Below are 22,662 nucleotides of genomic sequence, written 5' to 3' on the forward strand. Positions count from 1 at the left end.
CAATACCTGAGGACTGAGGTGGCTGGTGCTGTTCTTAGAACACCAAGCTGACCATGTCCAGGTCCTGGAGTTGTTATTATGGCCAGTTCTAATTAGTTTCAATTAGAAGAAAACCATCCCGTGGACACAGATTTACTTGTGACATTACACATGTTCCCTGGTCTCAAAAGGGATGAGAACAGAGAGCCTGGCTGGTGGACTTCATCCTGATTCCTAGAAAAACCTCCCTGGAGAGTATGTCCTTTGGGGATCATTTTCCATAGTCTGGATGGTGCTCCACAGCAGAGTGCGAATGTGGGCTGTGGGAACAGTGGAGAGCTAAATACTTTGACCCAGTTGTTCTGACCTCCTGCCCCCCCCAATCCAGGGGTTGTAAACTGGAAGCCAGGATGCTGAACCCGGTCTTCACGTGTGTTTTGTTTGACCAGCACATTTAAAAGATTTTTATTTATTTATTTATTTGAGACAGAGAGAGAGAGAGCACGCGTGTGCACAAATAGGTGGAGGGGCAGAGGGAGAGGGAGAAGCAGACTCTCCGCTGAGCAGGGAGCCGGATATGGGGTTTGATCCAGGACCCTGAGATCATGACCTGAGCCGAAGGCAGCCGCTTAACTGACTGAGCACCCCCCTCCCCCCACCAGGTGCCACAAAGCAGCACAGTTTTTAAACTTGAATTTGAAGGCCTTCAGGTGACACATGTCTCTGGTTAGGGCATGACTCTAATGTTACTTTCTTGGCCCTTGTCATTTGACTTTGTCAGTCCTGTGAGCTCTGCGTCCAGTAGGGGACTGTGTGCACCACTAAATCTGCTCACGGCTGACCCTTGTGTGCCCTTTCCGGACACCTTTGAAGACCATGGAAATGATTTCTTCCTGTGGATGGGCCAGCCGTTACCAGAGAGCCAGACAGCTATCTTTCCTGGCATCCAGGGCTTGCACAGTGTGAGCCCCAACTCCAGGGCACAGTGTGCTGGGAGCCCCAGGGTGGGCAAGGCAACCCTGGCCGTAGGGAGGAGATTATGGAACCCAAAGGCCGAGGCCAGGAAGGTACGGGGAGTGCCAGGGGACCTTCACGGGGGACCCAGAGCCGCTGGGACAGAGGCCTGCTTTGGCCACTGCTATCTGTTCATTTTGTTTCTTTCTAAAATTCTCTCCCCAGAGATGCCACCTTAGCTTCTATCGGGCCTCAGTTTCCTCAGCAAGGAAGGCTCTGGGGGAGGCTCAGCCAGGAAAAGCAATGCCTCTCCAAATCTCCAAGTAGCCCGTGGTTACCTTCGTAACCTCCGGACTATTTTAATCCTGTAGATGGTGATGATGCATGTGGGGAACACTCCTGTTGTGGACTGAGGCAGTTGAGTGATAATTGCAGAGAAAGAGAGCGGAAGGCTCTTCCCACATGCTGTATTTCTTGCTGTCGCTCCCTATGCTAATGTGAGCCCTAGTGCTGTGTCTGGGGAGCCAAGAGGACAGAGCAGAAAGGGAGCACAGCAGGGGCTGGAGGGAGGAGTGGGTGAGCCCCGGGGGGTCTGGGCCCCGCCCACCCAGGAAGGGAGATGGGATTGCACAGTCCCAGGGTCGCCTGACTCCCTGGGGATGCCGGCAGGGTGCTTCCCGGGGGGAAGAGGGTGGTTATGCAAATAGCTCTCTGCCCACAAGATGGGGTGCCAGTTTTGCCGGCAGCCTTCTGAAACAAAGCCACGATGGAAAGTTCCTTCTGGTGTCAGCTCAAAATGTATTCTGCTGCAATGTAAGAAGGCTGAAGATAGACCAAATGGAGCAAGTACAAAATTATTTAACCTTTTTAGGTGAATCTGTCCCTCTCTGTGTGATTGCAGTTCATTAAAAATTCATTGTTCTTGAAATATCCACACACACTTCTCTGTAATAATGTGTAGGCCTTAGGTTAGCTTCTTGTCACCGCCTGATAGAGAATTTATTTAATGTTCAAGGAAGGTAGGAGGAGCCTGTGCATGGGGCTGGGAAGCCAGAGGGCCATTTACAGTCTTGTTGGGTTGAGGGGAACACACATGCCATCGTGGCAGGATGCTTCACCTGCAATAGAACGAATGTGAGGAGGTTATGGGTGACGGGTAGACGTGGCCACAGAGCATATGAAGGAGTGGGCAGTACGGGGAGAGGGCTTCCAGAGCGGTGGCGTGGGCTGGGGATTTGGTTCACCCCCAGCAGGCTTATACAAGGTGGGGCTCATAGAGTTTTCCATCAGGATCGCCAGGACAGGCGATGAGTGGGTGGGTGGACAGGCACCGGGATTGGAATCTCCAATGGTGGGCAGAGGATTTCTCATTTTTAACAATCTCCCAGGTATTCTTATGGCCCTGGAGACTGAGAGTCCCTGAGCTGTAGGGTGCTTGGCGTGGTGCAGTGGGAGAGGCTCGGCCTGGGCTGCATGGAGTACTGGCATGCTATCAGGCACCGTGGTGGCAGGGGGTACTTGTGGAGTCTAGATAGATGCTCTGTCCAATTCAAAAGCTCCCAAGCCCTGGGGTTACAGGGTCCGTTGTGTTCCCCTGGAGGAGGAGAAGTTAGGAGAAGGCCAGGTATCGGGGCCTCAATGCTTATGGGGGAACCCAGGTGTGTGGCAAGGATTAGATGAGCTGGTGGGTGCGAGGAGGCTCAGGCCTCCCTGGGGCAGTCATGAGGTTCGAGGTTCCATCTCCTGAGGGTCTGTGGCTCAAGCATCTCTTTCCTGCCTGGCTCAGGATGGGCTCCTGACGGGTGAGGCTGAGCCTTCAGAGGGAGGCTGCTGGAGTGTAGGATGGAGCTGTAGGGCCGGGAGGCCCCAGACACCAGCGGGATGAGGGTGACCTTGGAGCTGAAGACTAGAGGTTTTAAGGAAAAGCTTTGCAGTGGAGCACTTCTCAGGTTCCTAAACGAACCCACAGAACATCCAGGCAGAGTCATAAATATTGTAACTGAAGTAATATTGCTGCGGGATGGAAGGTTCTTCCTTGGGCTTGCTTGAGTGGATAAAAGAGTCTGTAAGCCTTGAGTCTCTGAGCAGCCCCAATGATCCCCAGGAGAACCTTGACGTGGTAAGAGTTGTCGACAGGAACAGGGTCACATCAGACGAAGGGGGTGGCCCAGTAGGCTGCCTCTTCTGATCCTGGTGGGGAAGGCATCTCTCAGTTCTTAGTTCGTTCCTCACCTGCAATCAGGGCTGGCTTTAACGTTTATTTTTGGTAATTTCTACACCCAAAGTGAAGCTCGAACTCACGACCCCAAGATCCAGAGTCGCTTGCTCTTCCCACTGAACCAGCTAGGGCTGGCTTTAAGGAAAGATACTTCGTTTCAGAGCAACTCATCTGGACCCCTATTGTTTTATAGCAAAATCCAAGGCTTCTTCAAAATGTTCACTTCTTTTGCTTATACTTAGCTCTTCAACCAATCCCCCAGTGAAATCCTATGGCAAGCCTGTCCAGATAGAGGGTATTGGACTCTGAGGATTCCGGTGTAAGGGAGACCAAATCCTCTCTCGCTAAAGGGCAGGACTCGGGTACCTCCAGCCTCTTGTTCGTATTGTCTTCTCAAACAATTCTGGTGCAGAATAAAGGGTGATTTTCCTGGGACAAAACAAACAATGGCAGAAAAAAGCTCTGTTCTTTTGTATCACTTGCAAAGCATCCCCAAGCGCTGCCCCTCGGGTTAGCTTCTTTCATTGCACCCGGCACAATTTAGCCCGGGTGGATCCCGCCCACCCCACCGCCCCAATCCCCTGAAGCAGAAGCACCTGAGGGAACCAGCAGGACTTTGTATTGGCTCCTTTTGGTGCTTAAAGTCTGATTTGTGGAAACCCATTTTCTTGTGGTGCTGTCTATGAACTTGATTGTTAATGGATTTGGGGGGAAACTTCCCCTAACTCCCACTCTTGTGTAACCTGGAGATCTTGACCTCTAGTGTCTTCTGCTTCCTGGGCATTTGCTATGGGGGAGTTTGGCAGGTCCCACTAAACTGTAAGTCCAGGTTTCTGCTTCTCCTGCTCCCATCCTGTTTCTCAAATCCAAGAGAGCCCCAGTTTCTCTGGAGTGCTGTGCAAAAATAAAAGTGTGCTGATAGGTAGTACTCCTTGGGACTGTTTCTTTGAGCCCTCAGTTCAATCAGTCTGAAACAACCTAAGCCACACACGCATACACACACACACACACAATCATTTTCACAAGCAGGGAAGGAAGGCTTGAGCAGGCCAGGAGGCTGGTTCTGAGGCTTTGGAGAAGGTGATAATACCTGGAGGGTATGACACAGTTGACCCAACTGCCGACTGGAAGGTCATTGGGGCTCAATGAAAACACTGCAGGTCAAACAGTAGCATTTGGTTCCCAGGCTCCTCTGGGAAGACCTGGAAACTGATGATGCCAGCAATTCCTCCACCTAGCCTTCTTTCCAGCAAAACACCTTCAATTACTGTGACCTTTGTGTTACTCTTTATAACAAGATGAGCACCCTTCCTCTCTTAATCTTTTATTCTTCTGCAAGTAGTATCTGCATATATTATCACTGTATAAAGTTCAGAGAACACAGAAATCTATTGTCTTAGTCCAGATTCCCTAGAAAAATGAGCTGGAGGCCAAGCTTCCTGTGCTAATGCTTGAGGGGTGGGGGCAGGAGTCCCAGGGAAAAGAGATTGAGAGAAACCAGGACAGGAAGCCAAGAAAGAGGAAGATAAACACAAGGCAGCCATCACCCAGTTGGCCAAGAAAATAAGAAAACTCTCATGGTTTGGTAATGTGGGATACCATCAAGGAAAAATTGCACCCAAGGGAGCCATATCTTCTCTGGTCCGTCATTGGTTGAAGTTTATACCCAAGCTGTATCACCAGATTGCTTGGCCAGCTGCTGGGAACCCCAGAACCTCTGTGGGCTCAGCTAAGGCCCATGCTTTCCTCCTTGGCAGGAGCCAAAGTCAGACTCTTGCTTGTATGGGCAACTGAACTAATCCTTGTCCCATTCACCTCCCCTCCCCAGAAAGAACTTCTCTGAAGAGCTTGGTATGCATTATTCCAGTCCCTTTCTATGTAGTGTACACATATCTACGTGGGTTTTAAAAAAACACGACCTGGATAATTTGGTATGTATTGTTTTGCAATTTCCTTCTTTTCTCTTAATATACCTTGGAGATTTTCCCATTTGTACCTTCTTTGAAACCCCTGTGTTGCATTGATTAGTATGGATGTGCAATAATTTATGGTCCTTTAGATTTTTTCAACATTGGCTCTTTATAGTCAATATTGCCATGAACATGATTCTTTGTGTTCGTGTAAGATTTTTTCTACAATACCATGAGGTTGTACTTTTGGGTCAAAGCAAACATTTCCCCACGTATTATGCCATTTTATACTCAAAAACCATGAGAGGTAAATGGTAGTAGAGAAAGGTCTTTGGATAGAAGGGGGAAATCCATCTCCTGTATAATATGCTAGTTGAGTTATAATTTGAACAATCTTCTGTTTTCTTCAGATGAGGAAACTAAAGTTACAGAGCTGCTTTGTAACAGAGCAGGGATTTCAGTGGAGGTCACTTGATCTAATACCACATGCTCTTTCCTCTATGTTGGTGTTGCCTCAATGTCTTGCTCATTTGTTTATTAAATTGAGTTTATGAAGCTTCTGAGTGGGCCTCTGTGCCAGAGTTTGAGAGCTAGTTTTTTTTTTTTTTAAAGATTTTATTTATTTATTCATGAGAATACAGAGAGGAGAGAGAGAAGCAGAGACACAGGCAGAGGGAGAAGCAGGCTCCATGCAGGGAACCTGATGTGGGACTCGATCCTGGGTCTCCAGGATTACACCCTGGGCTGAAGGCATCGCTAAACCGCTGAGCCACCGGGGCTGCCCGAGAGCTAGTTTTAAATGGCTACTCTAAAATCAAATAATTCTCATCTTGTCAGAATCCTTGGGTAAGTATCTTATGACTTCATTGATTTAGATCCTAAAAGAATTTAAACATTGAGGCCCCTTAATTCAATGTGTTAGAGCAAGAAGCTAATGAGACCAAGAGATCTTGAACTAGATCCTCAATAAACAGTTGCAAGGACAATTACATTCTGTGGTCACAGGCTGTACAGTGAACCTTGGCTCATTCTTCCTCAAACATTTATCATTGGTCATGAAGAGGAGAGAGCAAGAGAGTGCATAACTCTGCAGAGTGGTTCTCAAGGTATGGTCCATAGTCCAGCATTTCCTGGAAACATGTTGGAAATGGAAAATCTCTGGTCTCACTGCAGATCTACAGGGTCAGGAGCTCTCGGTGTGGGTTCAGGAAATCTGTGTTTTAACAAGTCCTTCACTGGTTCCAATGTATACTAAAGTCTTCATATCTCTGTTATGAGAAGAAAACAAAAATGAAGATTGAGCTAATGTTGGGTGAGGAGCAGCAGAACCATGTCAGGGCATAACTTTTCCTTGACTATTTGTCCCGTGGGATCTGCGAATCTGGGTCACAGTCTCTCCTACCACAGGTACTATCTCTGCCATGGGTCCAGAGCCACCAGAGGAATACAGCAGGTTAGGGTATGACTTGACAATGATTTCACCATCATGGCTTCACACCTTGGCTGCCTTAACCTCTGAGGCCTTTGCTCTTGACCCTGGAAATCCCCTATCTTCTTGAACATGGGTTAGAGCCCATGGCTGGCCATCCATTTGCTGGTGTTGGCTGCAGTCCATTGGTGGTATAGAATCTTGTCTCTGTTTCCTCTCCTGCTGGGTGTGCTGGGATCTCTGACAGTTATTTCTATATACAAAGGATGACCTTTGCTTTTAAATATTACACTATGGACTATAAATCCATACTCTGCAAACTGATACATTTAAACCAACTGTCATTGCTATGATGTAAGAAAAACTGAATGTAAAAACCGAATTTTGGCCAACATTCCCTGCTGAGGAAAGTTTTCTTTCATCCCACAATTACCTGCACCTGCCCCCAGTAAACTGCTACCATCATCAACCTCAGAAGACATGAGTAGAGATCTCACCCAGCTGACTTCTGGTGTTTACAGTGTGAGGAAGAAAAACTGGTGTCTTAGATATTTTTTTCCCCTTCGGTGTGTCTTATGGATTGAACTTGTAACTCCCGTCAGCCGGCCCAGTTCATATGTTACATCCTAAACCCCAGTACAATGTGGCTGTATTTGCAGATGGGATTTTTACAGAAGCAATCAAGTTAAAGTGAGGTCATTAGGGTGGCCCTAGTGCGATGACTAGTGTCCTTATGAAGGGGAGGGATTTGGACACAGACACATATGCAGGGAGAAGGCTAAGTGAGCATTGAGCAGGGATCAGGGCAATGCTTCCATAAGTCAAGGAACCCCAAGGATTGCCAGCAAACCATCAGCAGGCAGGGGACAGATTCTCCCTCACAGCTCAGAGGACATCACCCCTGCAAACACCTTGCTCTCAGACTCCTAGCCTCCAGAGCTGAGAGACGATGAACTCTCATTGTCTCATTGTGTCCTCCAGTTTCTGGAGCTTCTATGGCAGCCTTGGCAAACTAGTGCAACACGTCTGCCATCTTCACTGCTTCTCCTTGTCCTCCTGCCTCTCCAGTGTCTGCAGGTCTCACATGGGCTCCTGTGAGCAGCTGGCCTCTGACTCGGGGCTCCCTCCTCTCCAGCCGGTTGGGCACATCCACAGGTAGAGTAAGGGTTGCCGAGTGGTTTTCATTTCTGCTAGGGCCCCATTTCTTGCTACTCAAGTATGAGTACTTGAGCATGACCTTCACCGGCTCCCCCTAAGGGTCCCTGTCCCAGGGCCCCCAGACAAGCCCTCAACTTTCTTTGGACACACGTGCTCACTACCCCATGGACATGTGTGCTCACGCCCACCTGCACAGGTCTGCCTTTCTCGCCTGCTGTGCCTCCTTGCCAGATCTTTCTGTAGCACTGCCATCCTGTCACTCACTCAAGGCATTTTCCAGCTTTGCTGTGTTAGGATCACCCTGGGATTTTTCAAGTCTCCCCAATGCACAGGCTGTCTTCCATGGGAGTTAGAGAAGAGTCTCCGGCATGGGTCAGGATCATCAGAACCGTCTAGAGCTCCCAGTGATTGAACAGGGAGCTAAGTTTGGCCGTGAGCTCATCTCCCATACCTCACTAGTGCTTGTGGAAATTGAAGTATGTGCTATTCAGCGAGGTCTCTGTGAGGCCCGAGGTTCTGCATTTCTAGCAAGTTCCCAGGTGGTGCCACTGCTGCTGCTGGTGCGGGCACCACGCTTTGAATAGCAAAGTGCTGCACAACATCTGTCAGTGTGTTTAGACTCCCCTTGGCCCATAAAAAATTTAAGGTGGTTTATGGGAAATACATAGACAAAGATTAGCACTTACTTTTATCTCTCTCATCAGCCTTGCTTTCAAAGGGCTTTGGAAACATCTGAAAGAAACCGGCAAAGATGTGTCTGATGGTGACAACTGTGAGGTTGGGAAAACTAGGGTGAGGACGGTCCACCACGTGGGGCAAGGGGTGAGGACTTTCTGCTCTGCCTACCCCTGGGCAGTTGTAGACAGAGCACCCCTACCCCCAGGATCAGCAAACTCTGGGGGCTGGGTCATGAGGGCCCTTTGGTGCTGTGACCTGAGCTGTGGGGTACTTGAGAGAAAGCTTGGGCTTTATAAAGGACCACTGCTATGGTCTCTTGTTCTCTCTTGTTTGGTCGGGGTGTGCTTTTGGCTTGGGAAAAGTCTGTAATTCTAGAGGCAGTGAAGATTCAAAGCTTGGCTGGCGCTGTCCATCACCTGACTCCTGGGGCTGTCATTAATGCGGGCTATAATGTGGATGGTACCCTCTGGAGTTGTCCAGGCCGAGCCTGTGGCCAGGACTTGTTACTTAGGTTCTTAGAGTTGTGGCTCTCTGATCTATAAAATGTAGGTAATGTTACTTGCCTTCCGGGGCTACAGAGGTGAGGAGATGAGATCAAGCACTTTACAAAGCCTGTAGCACTGAATCCGATGCATACAGAAGTGCTCATTAAATGGGCGCTACTATTATCACCGTAATCATTCCAATCTCTATTTCATTTCCAAGTTTAGGGCAGGGCCTGGATGCCTGCGAGCAGAATGGCTACCTAAGGCTAGCTCTGGGGCTCCAGAGAAAAAAGCAGAGAGGACTTGCAGGCTTCTTGCTCAGCTGGCAAGTGCAAGGGCAGACTAGGGATCGGGCATTTTGTGTAGCTGCTTGTTTGGTTTCCCTTCTACTTGGGGCTGCATGATGACTTCCATGGGCCTCTGAAACTGTTTGGCCTGGCATGGGCTTCCTTCTGCATTAAAACATATTAAAATTGATATTTTATGATCGTGTTGGTATAAAGGTGAAAGTAATCCAGATTGGATTATATTCACTTTTTTCTTCGGATTTTAAAGGAAATTGAAATATTTCCATGGGTCCCTGGCCTATTGAGTATGACTGGGGGCAGGGGACAGGAGGGCCAAGAGCCCCAACACAAGGTATTACTTTACATGCAAAAGATCTTTCTTCCTGAACTAGGCCACAGCTGCCTCTAGAGTAGGGATTTCCCGTTTCTAATTTCCTCATTGCGCTGAGTGCAGGGTTGAACAGTAGGGCCAGTTTGCTTCTTTTACTGCATTGCAACATGAATACGTTTTGTCATTGGCCATCGTTAGGAGATTTCTCCCCAAGCTTTGGGAACCTGCTTCTCTCTGGCTTCCATAGTCACGGCTGTCTCTCCGTGCCTCTCTGTGGCAGAGCTTTGAGACATTGGGCATGTTGGGCTCCTAACACCAATAGAGTCCCATGTTACTGGGCACAGATGAGTGAGACGATGTTGGGGTGCTTGGCTGTGTGTTTTCAAAACTGCAGTTCGCAGTCACATCGTGTAGGCTCCTGCAGCTCCCTGTTGAGGGGGGCAAGCTACTCCCCAGTGCATTCTCTGTGAGCACTGCTGTCACTAATCTACAAGGTGAATTCCCTGCTCACCCCGTGTTAGCTGGAGATGGCCTGGCGAGGATGTGGTCTGGGTGCTGTCACTTGTTACTGCTCTTCTCCTAGACCTGCACAACTGGGGAAAACAGCATAAAACACAGGCAAGATCCAGTGGTATGTGTCGGATCCCAGGGTGACTTTGTCTACCCTGATAATAATATTTAGGGTAAGAGGAATATGATCCTTTGGGGGATGTGTCTCAGGCTGGCCTGATTGGGAAACTGGGTAGCCTGACGGCTGTGAGTCAGTCTGCCTTTAGAGAGGCCCAGCTGAGAGTACATTCACATCGTATGTCAGGCTGACACCAAGGAACTGACAGGACAGTGACAGTCGAGCTAGAGGCAGATTGCAGAGGCTGAACAGTGACATCCTTGAGCAGATAGCAGTATGTTGCTCCTTTTGCATGCGTGTTTTAATATGTAACTTCTTAATCAGCATTTTATTTATAACAAATTGCTTTTTCATTAGTTCTTGATAATCAATTGTGTTATCTCCGAGTTTCTTTTATACAATTCGAGAGCTGCCAAAATACTTAGTCACCATTACCAAGTGTACAGTGGCAGCAAAATGTAAATCCTGGGCTAGATTCTTAGCTGGAGGATGCAAATTCTAGTTGCTAATTAACCCAGACCCTCACAGAAGTCGTTAGGATGTCTCTTGTGGTGCAGAGCAGAGGGAGGGATATAAAAACTAGTATTAGGGCCTGGGAAATAAGGTAAATAGGATATAAAAACTCCACAGATGATTTCAAAGAGGTTATCTTGAGCTGTATTTGAAGCAAAGACCATTTGGGGACTTGCAATGGGGGAAAGATTATTTGGGCCTATTTTTAAAGGTGATTCAAAGTCTCATGAGATCCAGACCAAAGACATAATGACATGAGAACTGGAATGGAAATTACCCATTAATTTTACAAATATCGTCCGAGTCCTGGCACAGGAGAGGTGGAGGGAACAGTGTTTCTGACCTAGGAAGAAGCAATCTGTAGCTCCAGAGGTGAAGAGACAGTTTGGTTTAGATGGTTGGAGTGATGAACAGCCAGTTCACAAAGGCTCTTAAAAGCTATGGGAGGGAATTATATCATAGGCTTAGGACCATGGGAAGCCTTTGAGAGTTTTAAGCAGCAAAGCAAGAAACATGTGTTGCCTGGCAGCAGGGCTGGTGGTCCAGAGACTGATGGAGGGCATTGTAGCAACCCAGCCCCAATAATTCCACTGCAGAACCAGAACTTCAGAGCCAGCAGGCTAAGCCATGTCCAACAGCGAGGATTGTTGAGAGTGTAGCCTGGGCTTGGTAGAAGTGATGACTTCAGTTGGGAAATATTGAGGGGCCTGTGGGATGTCTCAGTGGCCTCGTGCACATGGGGTAGAGGTAGGAATTTGGAAGTCATGAGTAAATAGATGGTACCTGATGAGGTGTGCACAGGGGTGCAGAGATCACCTTGCTGGAAGAGAAGGTGCCCCAAGATGGAACTCCCTGAGGAACAATATCTCAGGAATGGCTGAAGAAGAGGAGCTCTTGAAGAAAAGAGGAAAGTAGAGTCCAAGAGACAAGGGTCAACTAGGGCAACATGGGGTCACAGAAGCCGAGGGAAGTGATGACTTACGGAGCAGGTCATGGGAGTGTCAAATGTTGGAGAGAATTCATGTTGAACTTTAAAGTACCTATCAGGGTGTCTGAGTGGCTCAATCGATTAAGCATCTGACTCTTGATCTTAGGTCTTAATCTCAGGGTCATGAGTTCAGGCCCCATGCTGGGCTCCACACTGGGTTCTTTCTTTAAAAAAAAAAAATGAAAGAGCAGAAAGTGTTTGGAGGTGGGTGAGTGGTACCTCAGTCAGAGAGGCAGCCTGGCAGGGGTAGATGACAGAGGCCTTCCAGGGCTTGGTAAAGGGCTTATATTTTACCTTCTGATGCAATGGGAAACCATTAAAGGGATGTGAGCAGGGAAGTGACTTGATCTGATTTATATTCTAAAATGATAGTGTGGCTGATGTACAGAGACTAGATTGCAGTGGGCAGGAGAACAGAGGGGCTGTCGCAGTCATACAGGTGAGGAGGAGAATGAGGGACAGGTGGGCAACTAGATAGAGCTGGTGGGATTTTTCAGATGGATTGGGTTTGAAGGTTGGAGAAAGTGAGGAAACAAAAGTCACTCCTAAGATTTTGGTTTGAGCAATAGGATGGGTGGAAGTACAGTTCACTGTGATACAAAGGCAGGGCAAGGTTTGTTTAGAGAAGATCTAAGGAGTTTGACATGCAAACTAAGGAGACTGTTAGGGAGCCTGGGTGGCTCAGGGGTTGAGCGGCTGCCTTCAGCCCAGGGTGTGATCCTGGAGTCCCGGCATCGAGTCCTGCATCAGGCTCCCTGCATGGAGCCTGCTTCTCCCTCTTCCTGTGTCTCTGCCTCTCTCTCTCTCTCTCTCTCTCTGTGTGTGTTTCTCATGAATAAATAAATAAAATCTTTTTTAAAAAAATAAGGAAACTGTTAGGTGATGGATAAGGGCTTAGCCTCCATTATGTTTATCACACAACTGTTTTAAATAATTGCAAATACCCGAATTATCCAATCAAATAAGATTAAATCAAGTATAGAACCAGTATATGATATTACACAGAATAAATCTGTGAACATGGAAATATGATCACAATACAATAAGTGAAAAAAAATGATGTCAAAATACACAGAGTTTAATACTATTGGATTCTAATTTCACTGTTTCTACCAAAGCATATACTCTATAACAATTTAAGAATAGAAGTGAAATTCTAGAAATAATAGAAGAAAAACGTGGGTGACTATTCTTAGAGCAGTAGAGTAGTGAGATATTGTGTAACATGATGTTAAAACCAGAAACCATGAAGAAAACATGTATATACTCGACTGTAGGAAAAGTTACACTTCTTGTAAGGGGGATACCCATGGACAAAGGCAAAGATAAGAACTGGGAATAATTGTTTGCAATCAGCACAATAGAGTTAATATCTCTATTAGCTGAAGGGATTTTTATAAATTGCTAGCAAAGACAAATAACCTAGCAGAAAGATGGACAATGACAGGAATCAGCAATTTCTGGAAGAAATGATACAGCTAATCAACAGATGAGAAGTACAGCCTCCCTGACTAGGAAAAAAAATGCTAATGGAAATAAAGTGTTCATTTATACCTATCAGATTGGCAGAGAGAGATCGATCATACCATTTTTGAAGAGGACAAGGGAGAGTAAACTGGTGCAATCTTTTTAGAGTATTATTTGGTACCACTGAAATTCGAATGTGCTTATTTTTTGACCAAGTGAATTTACCTTTGATGACTTGGCCTACACGAATGATTAGACAACTATTTGGAGATAAATGCACAAGATGTGCAGAGCTGCACTATTGGTGATAATAAATTCTTTGAAATAAATGTTTCTCAGCAAGGACACGCTTAAATAAATCATGGGCCACGACATGGGATAAAACAATATGCAACTGTTAAAAGGCATGAGGTCAGCCTGTATGTCTTGACTTGAAAAATCGTTCATGGCATTGTTAAGTAAAAGAAGCAAGTTGTAGAACAGTCTGTGTGATCTCTCATTTTGTAATAATAACTAAATAAAATGGGGCAGCTGGGTAGCTCTGTCAGTTGAGTGTCCGACTCTTGATTTCAGCTCAAGTCATGATCTCAGAGTTGAGATTCTTCAGTGTTGTCTTTTCCAGAGGGTGAGAGTTTTTAGGTGCAATTTAAAAATATATATTGTTTATTTTTAACATAGTGGTATGTGTATAAACAACAAAGTAGTATGTACATATAAATACATCCATAGTTGGTGGTAAAAAAATTATATATTGGCATATTGGCAGAAGTGGACTTAACATGATTATAAGGGTAAAAGATATTTCCTCATGTCAGAATCATCTGCCCATGCAGCACCTGGCTGCCTCAGTCAGTAAAACAAGCAACTCTTGATCCTGGTTGAGGTCATGAGTTTGAGCCCCACCTTGTGGGATGGAGTGTACTTAAAAAAATAAAAGTGCAGCTCAAGAAAAAGTCATCTGCCCAGAATTTCCACCATTGTCTTTTCCTATCTTAACATCACAATGTATAATTAGAAAATAAATGATGTCTTACTATTTGATAAGGTGTTAAATATACTTCTGTTACCTCCCACTGCTTTCTGACATGTAGATGGATGTGCCAACAAGTCCCAGAGTCCTTTCTTTCATAATGAAAGCCAATGTCTTCATAAATCTTTGGAAGACACAGAAGTTGCAGAAAGAATAAAACAGTTTTTTTTTTTTTTTAAATTTATGATAGTCACACAGAGAGAGAGAGAGAGACAGAGACACAGGCAGAGGGAGAAGCAGGCTCCATGCACTGGGAGCCTGACGTGGGATTCGATCCCGGGTCCCCAGGATCGTGCCCTGGGCCAAAGGCAGGCGCCAAACTGCTGCGCCACCCAGGGATCCCAAAACAGTTTTGATTTATGTAAGATACGCAAAGATAAAACAGCAAAAGATTGAGCGAAGAAAATGCAGCTGTGGACTATACTATCTTACAAGCTCACTATGTAAAAAGACAGTGTGGGTAAAGATTGTACCTGTGTAATTAAGCTATTTGCATCTCCCATAATCCTGTTTTTGCTTGTTCATTTGTGAGACTTCTATTAGAACCTGCTAAAGACTTACAATAATACACATCAAGTTCGTACATGTACATATATATTTTTAAGTACATATGTCTATATACACATGCAAGCTCATTTATTTTTTTTAATAAATTAATTTTTTTGGTGTTCAATTTACAAACATACAGAATAACACCCAGTGCTCATCCCGTCAAGTGTCCCCCTCAGTGCCCGTCACCCACTCACCCCCACCCCCCGCCCTCCTCCCCTTCCACCACCCCTGGTTCATTTCCCAGAGTTAGGAGTCTTCATGTTCTGTCTCCCTTTCTGATATTTCCTACCCATTTCTTCTCCCTTCCCTTCTATTCCCTTTCACTATTATTTATATTCCCCAAATGAATGAGAACATACACTGTTTATCCTTCTCCGATTGACTTACTTCACTCAGCATAATACCCTCCAGTTCCATCCATGTTGAAGCAAATGGTGGGTATTTGTCGTTCCTAATGGCTGAGGAATATTCCATTGTATACAGAGACCACAGCTTCTTTATCCATTCATCTTTCGATGGACACCGAGGCTCCTTCCACAGTTTGGCTATTGTGGACATTGCTGCTAGAAACATCGGGGTGCAGGTGTCCCGGCGTTTCATTGCATCTGAATCTTTGGGGTAAATCCCCAACAGTGCAATTGCTGGGTCGAAGGGCAGGTCTATTTTTAACTCTTTGAGGAACCTCCACACAGTTTTCCAGAGTGGCTGCACCAGTTCACATTCCCACCAACAGTGTAAGAGGGTTCCCTTTTCTCCGCATCCTCTCCAACATTTGTTGTTTCTTGCCTTGTTAATTTGCCCCATTCTCACTGGTGTGAGGTGGTATCTCATTGTGGTTTTGATTTGTATTTCCCTGATGGCAAGTGATGCAGAGCATTTTCTCATATGCATGTTGGCCATGTCTATGTCTTCCTCTGTGAGATTTCTCTTCATGTCTTTTGCCCATTTCATGATTGGATTGTTTGTTTCTTTGGTGTTGAGTTTAAGAAGTTCTTTATAGATCTTGGAAACTAGCCCTTTATCTGATACGTCATTTGCAAACATCTCCCATTCTGTAGGTTGTCTTTGAGTTTTGTTGACTGTATCCTTTGCTGTGCAAAAGCTTCTTATCTTGATGAAGTCCCAATAGTTCATTTTTGCTTTTGTTTCTTTATGCAAGCTCATTTAAATCAGCATTGCTGTAATAATGAAACACTCGAATCAACTCGCTTACATGTGTATATCTCTGTATCCACACGTCTATATGCAGAGTAGTCTAGGATCTGCATCAAACCACTAACAGCAATTGACCTGGTGTGTATGGGTTTATGGGTTTTATTTATTTAAAATTCTTTTTTTATTTTTTAAGATTTTATTTATTTGAGAGGGAGAGAGAGGGAGTGAGTGAGTGCAAGCAGGGAGAGGGGCAGTGGGAGAGGGAGAAGCAGGCTCTGCATGGAGCCACCGAGACTCAATCCCACAACTCTGAGATCATGACCTGAGTCGAAGTCAGCCGCTCACCTGACGGAGCCACCCAGGCACCCTTAGATTTTATTTTTTAATGCTCATTTTAGGGGTTTAAAATTTTTCTGTAATAAGCATATTTGCTTCTATGATAAGAAAAATTTTATTTTGTGAAAATAAGAAAACAAAAAGGTGACTCTACCCAAGAGATATTTTTGAGCAGTAATAAAAAGGCAGAAGCAGGATGGCTGTGGACGGGATGCAGCAGAGGCAGGGGGAGTACTACATTCCTTGACTGACTTCCAGCGAGGTTGAGGGAAAAGATGAAGCAAAGCTAGAGGCTGATTGATGTAGAGTCGGGGGGAGGTTTGTGCTTCGCCTTCTAAGGTGTCTGTCTGTCTGTCTCTGTCAAACATCAGCACACAGGCTGAGTTTTCCTGAAAGCAGTCTTATTTTTGTCTTCCACTGTTCTCTCTCCTTTTTTTTAACGTAGGCTCCATGCTCGGTGTGCGGCCCAACAGGGGGCTTGAATTCATGACCCTGAGATGGAGACCTGAGCTGAGATCAGGAGTTGGCCCCTTTACCGACTGAGCCTTGCAGGCAGTCCTTCCACTGTCCCTTTAAATCTGTTTCAGGCACTAGTCATTTCTCTGGTTCCTCTTATGTAAAAGAATGTTCTGATTCATGTTAGTTAATTTAGAACGTCTGCTCCAAGCTAGTAACCAACACTCTGAGCCTGGCTTAACGTCTTCCTCCTCCCCGCAGCTGCGCCCTTGCTGTGATGGCCGGGTGGCTGGCATGGTCCTCCTTTTCTCTCCCCCACCTGACCTTTCACTTCGTGCCCTGACTGCTAATGAGGGAGTCAGGGCTGGAGCCAGGAGGGCCAGACGTGAGATGGCTTTGCCCCCGGTGGGTCAGCAGGTGTGAGTAGTAGACACTCACTGGGCATTTCCATGGGTTCCTTGAAAGCTCACCTGGTAGGGCCTTCCAGTGGCAACCCTTTTGCTGGCCTTGTCCACGTGATTCACCCTTGAACCCCACCCGCCCACCTCGGTGCTGCTCAAAAATATCTCTTGGGTAGAAGTCTAGGGCCTTCTTTTCCAGGTAGCCTTTTCCTAAGCTGGGTTCTTAGGTTTGGTCTCCAGGAGTGGGCTTACCCCTTAGATCTGGACTTTTGCCTGCTGCCACGGGCCGGTCTGACTTTCTCCGACATGAGGTAGTTCCCAGTCCCTGCAGCCGCCCCACTCCGGGGGGCACGCACATTAATTTTCCCAAGTGGTTCTATTAAACCTTTCTCAGTAGGCTAGAAGCAAAGGCAGGCATGGCCTTCATCCTTCTCTCCCTGGGGGATGAGACCCACAGCTTTCTACTGGCTCTACTCTCAAATCCTTGCAATCCCCACCCCTCTGACTCTTCTTATCCTCCATGTGAGTGAGGGAATTTAAAAGTCAAAATACCAGTTTTTGGTTAATCCTGCTTTGAGATTTCCATGCGGTCTGAGGCAGCCTTTGGAATGTAGTCTTCTTAATATCTTGGTGCTTTCCTCACAAATTCTAACTTAACACTTTGCTATATATAAATGGTGAAGAGCCAGCACTAAAACAGAGGGAGAAGCTGTAGAAAAGGAGAAAGGCTGGGGCACCCGGGTGGCTCAGCGGTTTAGCATCTGCCTTTGGCCCAGGGTGCGATCCTGGAGTCCCGAGATCGAGTCCCACATTGGGCTCCCTGCATGGAGCCTGCTTCTCCCTCTGCCTGTGTCTCTGCCTCCCTCTCTCTGTGTCTCTCATGAATAAATAGATAAAATCTTAAAAAAAAAAGAAAGAAAGAAAAGGAGGAAGGCTGATGGAATCGGGGTCCAAAGTCTTGGTGGGGAATTGGTCTGGGGGGAACAGATAGGAGGAACAGGAGAGAGGGTTCTCCAATTAGGGGAGACCAGCAAGGAATTAACAGAGCTTCCATTCAATGATTTCTAGTTTCTCCATGAAAGAGGAGGCCAGAGGTTTATTGAAAGGTTTAGAGAAGGGGAAGAAATCGTGGTAGAATTGATCTGAATCATTTGTATGATTCCTTCAGGACTTCTGAGGGAATTTCCAGTCCAGCTCAAAGCTGCAGCACCTCCTGCCATGGCTCAGGCTGCTGACAGGGTGGGTGAGGCCCTCCTGCGTCTGGGTAAGTGGAGGTTGACACCCCCGCTGGCACTGTCAGGAAAGGAAAGATGAGAGAGAACATATACCAAAGAGAGTACAAATTCCCAGGACAAAGGAGCACCAGAAAAGCCCAAAGATAGCCAGACTCCCTGGTTCAGGGAGGAAACCTTTCATCTCTGCAAATAGACTCAAAGTTCAGGTTTGAATGTCCCGAGTCACAGAAGCCCCCCTATACACTCACCAGCACCCCGCTGAATCCTACCGCGTGAAAGAGGAAGATGATATGAAAGACCAGTCCTGATGTGGTCTGCAATTACTGACGGGGTTCTGGGAACTGGTGGGAGGGAAGAATGAAGTTCTTTGGGCTTATTCAGACTCAGAACCCACAGGCTCAAAACCCTTGATGAAAGTCTCCTGATTTTGTTTCAGGGGAGTGTGTTGATGTCCCGGATCGACAATGAAGCTTTCTGATGTCTCAGACACCTTCATCTCCGCTGAGTGGTAAGGACGATTGGGACTCTGTTAGGTTGGTATCACGTATGAGCCAATGTGGAGCCATGGCTCCTTTCACTGTAGGAGATAAAATTAGAAGAGCGGAAATTAATATTTTGGTGGCAATTCAAGGCTGGGGAAGAGAGAAAAGAAACAGAAAACGAAGCTTGAGAAATTCTCCCAAAGCTCAATGGCTACTCATGATCAAGGGGAATTAATGGAAATTGATGAGCTGCCCTTTTCAGCCGGGGCTCCTGCTCTGCATGTCCTCAAAGATATCACAGGGACAAGCTACTGTGCTTACGTGACAAGCTGGTCTTACTGCTACCGGTTCTCAAAAAGGGCGCTTCAAGTGAGGATGGTCACTTGACCATCATTTGTCCCCAGGGACTTTCGAGAGGTGACGTTGGACTGGTGATTGGGCCACTGCAAAGCCATTTGGATTGTGAAAACAAAGATTAATCTCTAATGAGGAACTTTGCTGTTTCTTCAGACCTCCCTGTCCTGAACTGGTCACATTGGAGAAACGGGGGAGATGGGTCGTTGGCATCGTGGCACTGAAGGTGCGGCTGTGATCTGCACACAGTTGTCTCTAACGGGATCGGAACCTTCAGACACAACAAAGTGACACGTGTCCTCATGATGAGGGCGACGCCTTACAGGTAGCGGAAACAAAGGAAGGACCCAGATTTCCCCAATAAAGCTCAAAGCTGTTGATTGCAATCCAGTTAAAATCTCCACTGCTAATTATTGCCTGGATTTACTCAGCCGCGAAGCTTCTGATGTCTGCTGGCTTGAGCGTGAGGTACTCCATTTTAATGTTGCAAAACCTCCTAAATAGCCACAAAGGCAACTGTTTATCTCAATCTTCACTTAAAACACCTGCTTACTGATACTTGATTATGTGTTTTGAGGCTTGTGATTGAGCATCTAACACCTGGCTGATTAGGCTGATGTTTGATCATGTCTTGAAATGCAATTTTGCCATTTAGCGTGCACGTCCATGCTGCAAAGCATTGAGTGGATTGCTTGTCCCCAAGCTCTTGTTGTTGTTTTTAAAAAATAACCATTACAGAATAATGGCTTGTTTTCGTTGAAAGGGAAATGAATTTCACAATTCTTACTCTGTGGTGCAGCCCTGTTCTTTAGGACCACGGGTTTCCCAGTGTGGAACAAGGGAGAGCCTACCTCGCACTCCTACCCTAGACCTGCTGCATCAGGACCCCTGGCGGTGAGGCCCAGGGATTGACATTTGGAGCTGAGGAACTGAGCTTTGAGAGAAGGCAACTTTGCATTGGCTCCTGGAGGACCATGGGCAACTTTTCTGGGTAGACTCTTCGGGTTCGTGTCTGCGAAGGCTGTCTGAGGGGAGAGCCCAGGGGTCTTGATTATTCTGGGGAGAGCAGGGAGCAGGAGTGAGCGCTCACATCACTGCCTGCTGGGCCCTGAGCCTCTGCCAGTGGGGCTGAGCGGTTGAGGGGTATATGGCGAAGGCCTTGGAAGGGGGCCTGCTTTCCCTCTCATTTTACGGATGCGAAAGGGGAAAGGATGGACCGAAGGCCATGAAAGATTTGAAGCTTAGGGGTACCTGGGTGGCTCAGTCAACTAAGCATCTGCCTTCACCTCAGGTCATGATCCCAGGATCCTGGGCCCCACATCGGGCTCCCTGCTCAGTGAGGAGTCTGCTTCTCCCTCTCCCTCTGCTCATGCTCTCTCTCCTTTTTGCGCTCTCTCTCTCAAAATCTTAAAAAAAAAAAAAAAAAAAAAAAAAAGAAAAGAAAAAAATTGAAACTAGAACCCATGTTTTAGTCCCTACTTGTCCTTGTTCTCAGGTCACCAAGGTAGGAACTCTTGGCAAGGCCAGGCCCCTCCAGGCCCCCCTCTCCAGCCTCCCAGTTGCACAGTGCCCAGGAAGCTGACCTGCTGGGACTAACTGCAGCCAACGGCTCCCTGCCCCTCCCCGCTCCCTGGCTTCTGGCTGGACTTGGCCATCAGGAAACACTGGCAGGAGATAGGGAGAAGGAGCCTGTTGGGATAGACACTGTGGTCAGCTTACCTGAGGGACCACGTGGCTGCATGAGGGGAACAGTGTGACCAACCATCCTAGTTTCCCTACGGCTGCAGGTTTCCCAGGACATGGGACTTTCAGGGCTAGGACCAGGAGGGTCCAGGCAAAACTCAATGGAGGGGCCCCTTTAGAATGTGCCAAAGGAAACCTCAAGGGAGCTCAAGACAGTGGTTAAGACCCACTGAAGTGTAGTTGCTGTTGGTGTTTTAAAAATAACCACACACGGGTTCCCTGGGTGGCGCAGTGGTTTGGCGCCTGCCTTTGGCCCAGGGCGCGATTCTGGAGACCCGGGATCGAATCCCACGTCAGGCTCCTAGTGCATGGAGCCTGCTTCTCCCTCTACCTGTGTCTCTGCCTCTCTCTCTCTCTCTCTCACTGTGTGCCTATCATTAAAAAAAAAAATAACCACACACTTTATTATGTATTAGATTAGAAAAATGAGACGGTGGGGGATGGGTGAAGTAGGGGATGGGGATTAAGAGTACATTTATCATGAGCACAAAGTGATGTATAGAATTGTCAAGTCACCATATTGTACCCTTGAAACTAATGCTAATGTTAATTATTTCAGAGGTAAAATTAAAACATAATTCTCAAAAATGAGATAATCCCTGATATGAAATTAAAATGTAAGGAGTAAGTAAGGAGTAAGTCTTCCACTCTTGGCCTCTATCAGTTCTCTCTCTTTTAAGATTTTTATTTATTTATTTGAGAGAGTGAGGGTGAGAGAGAGAGCACAAGCAGGAGGAGCAGCAGAGGGTGAGGGAAAAGCAGATCCCCCCACTGAGCAGGGAGCCTGATGCAGGGCCACCCGGGCACCCCTCTATTGGATCTCTCCCTCAGAGGTAAACTGCCCAGTTTCTTTATGTATCCTTCCAAAGACATTTTATGCTCATTTAAGTGTTTAAATACATTATTTAAAACATCCAGTGGGGCAGCCCCGGTGGCCCAGTGGTTTAGCGCCAGCTTCAGCCCAGGGTGTGATCCTGGCGTCCTGGGATCGAGTCCCACGTCGGGCTCCCTGCATGGAGCCTGCTTCTCCTTCTGCTTGTGTCTCTGCCTCTCTCTCTCTCTCTCTGTCATGAATAAATAAAATTAAAAAAAAAACATCCAGTGCTCCTCCTTTTTTTGTTAGTTAACAGCATATTTCAGATTGCTCATCAGGTAATAAAAAGCTGCCGTATTCTTTTTAGTGGCTGTATAATATTCCTATACCTGGATTTGTCACCGTTTATACATTTAGCAGGCCACCTGTTAATAGACTTTGAATTGGTTTCTAACCCAGTGTCATTACTCATTCTAACAGTGTTGCAAAGCAGATCCCTGAGCATCCGGGTCAAAGAGAATGTGCACTTAAAACCCTGAGAGTCCCTTCTGTAGAGGCTCCAGTTTTATACTTCTGTCAACAGGCCAGAAGAGTGCCTGGGTGCCCACAGCACCGCCAGAAGCACGCTCCCCAATTCAGCGCCGGTCAAGGCTTGGTTAAGCAAATCCTTGTTTTTTGTCAGTAAAGCGGATCCTGTCCCATTTTACTTCCTAACTGGTCTCTTCCCGGCTATCCAGGCAAAGCTCCCCTCTAGCCACAGCCATTTCCTGCCTCCTCTGCTGCTTCTGCTGGGTCAGCTCGTTAGCTTTAATTGTCTTCAAAATCATCTCCAGCTGTGTCATTCTTCTGGACCTGCAGGCTTACGGGAAATGCTGTCAAAACCAAGGGTGTGTCTTCAGGGATAGAGCGAGGTCTGTGCAGCTAGTAGCCAAAGCTGGCAACTGGAGAAGAAATCAGCCTTTTTCTTTCTTTTCTTTCTTTCTTTTTTTCTTTCTTTCTTTTTTTTTTTTTTTTGGTCTGAAAATAGGTCAGATCCACAAAGGCACTGAGGAGCTGGAGGCTTCATGCCAGGGCAGTCA

The 22,662-nt window shown here is 46.7% G+C and overlaps 1 long non-coding RNA gene across 4 annotated transcripts in view; it reads left to right on the top strand.

The window, feature by feature from the left end:
• LOC144284894 (uncharacterized) overlaps positions 1-22,348 on the top strand; it is a 65,409-nt gene extending 43,061 nt beyond the window's left edge. Inside the window, exons 2-5 of one of the 4 annotated variants that reach the window (XR_013353302.1) lie at positions 4,980-5,082; positions 18,124-18,219; positions 18,627-18,698; positions 19,183-22,348. This is a non-coding gene — a long non-coding RNA (uncharacterized LOC144284894). Of the gene's footprint in view, positions 1-4,979; positions 5,083-16,686; positions 16,972-18,123; positions 18,220-18,626; positions 18,699-19,182 lie in introns of those variants that run through there. The other 3 variants (XR_013353305.1, XR_013353303.1, XR_013353304.1) reach the window with 3 other exon arrangements.
• The last annotated feature ends 314 nt before the right edge of the window (positions 22,349-22,662 follow it).

Source organism: Canis aureus, chromosome 15, assembly GCF_053574225.1.
Source record: "Canis aureus isolate CA01 chromosome 15, VMU_Caureus_v.1.0, whole genome shotgun sequence".
In the NCBI taxonomy this organism is placed as follows: domain Eukaryota; kingdom Metazoa; phylum Chordata; class Mammalia; order Carnivora; family Canidae; genus Canis; species Canis aureus.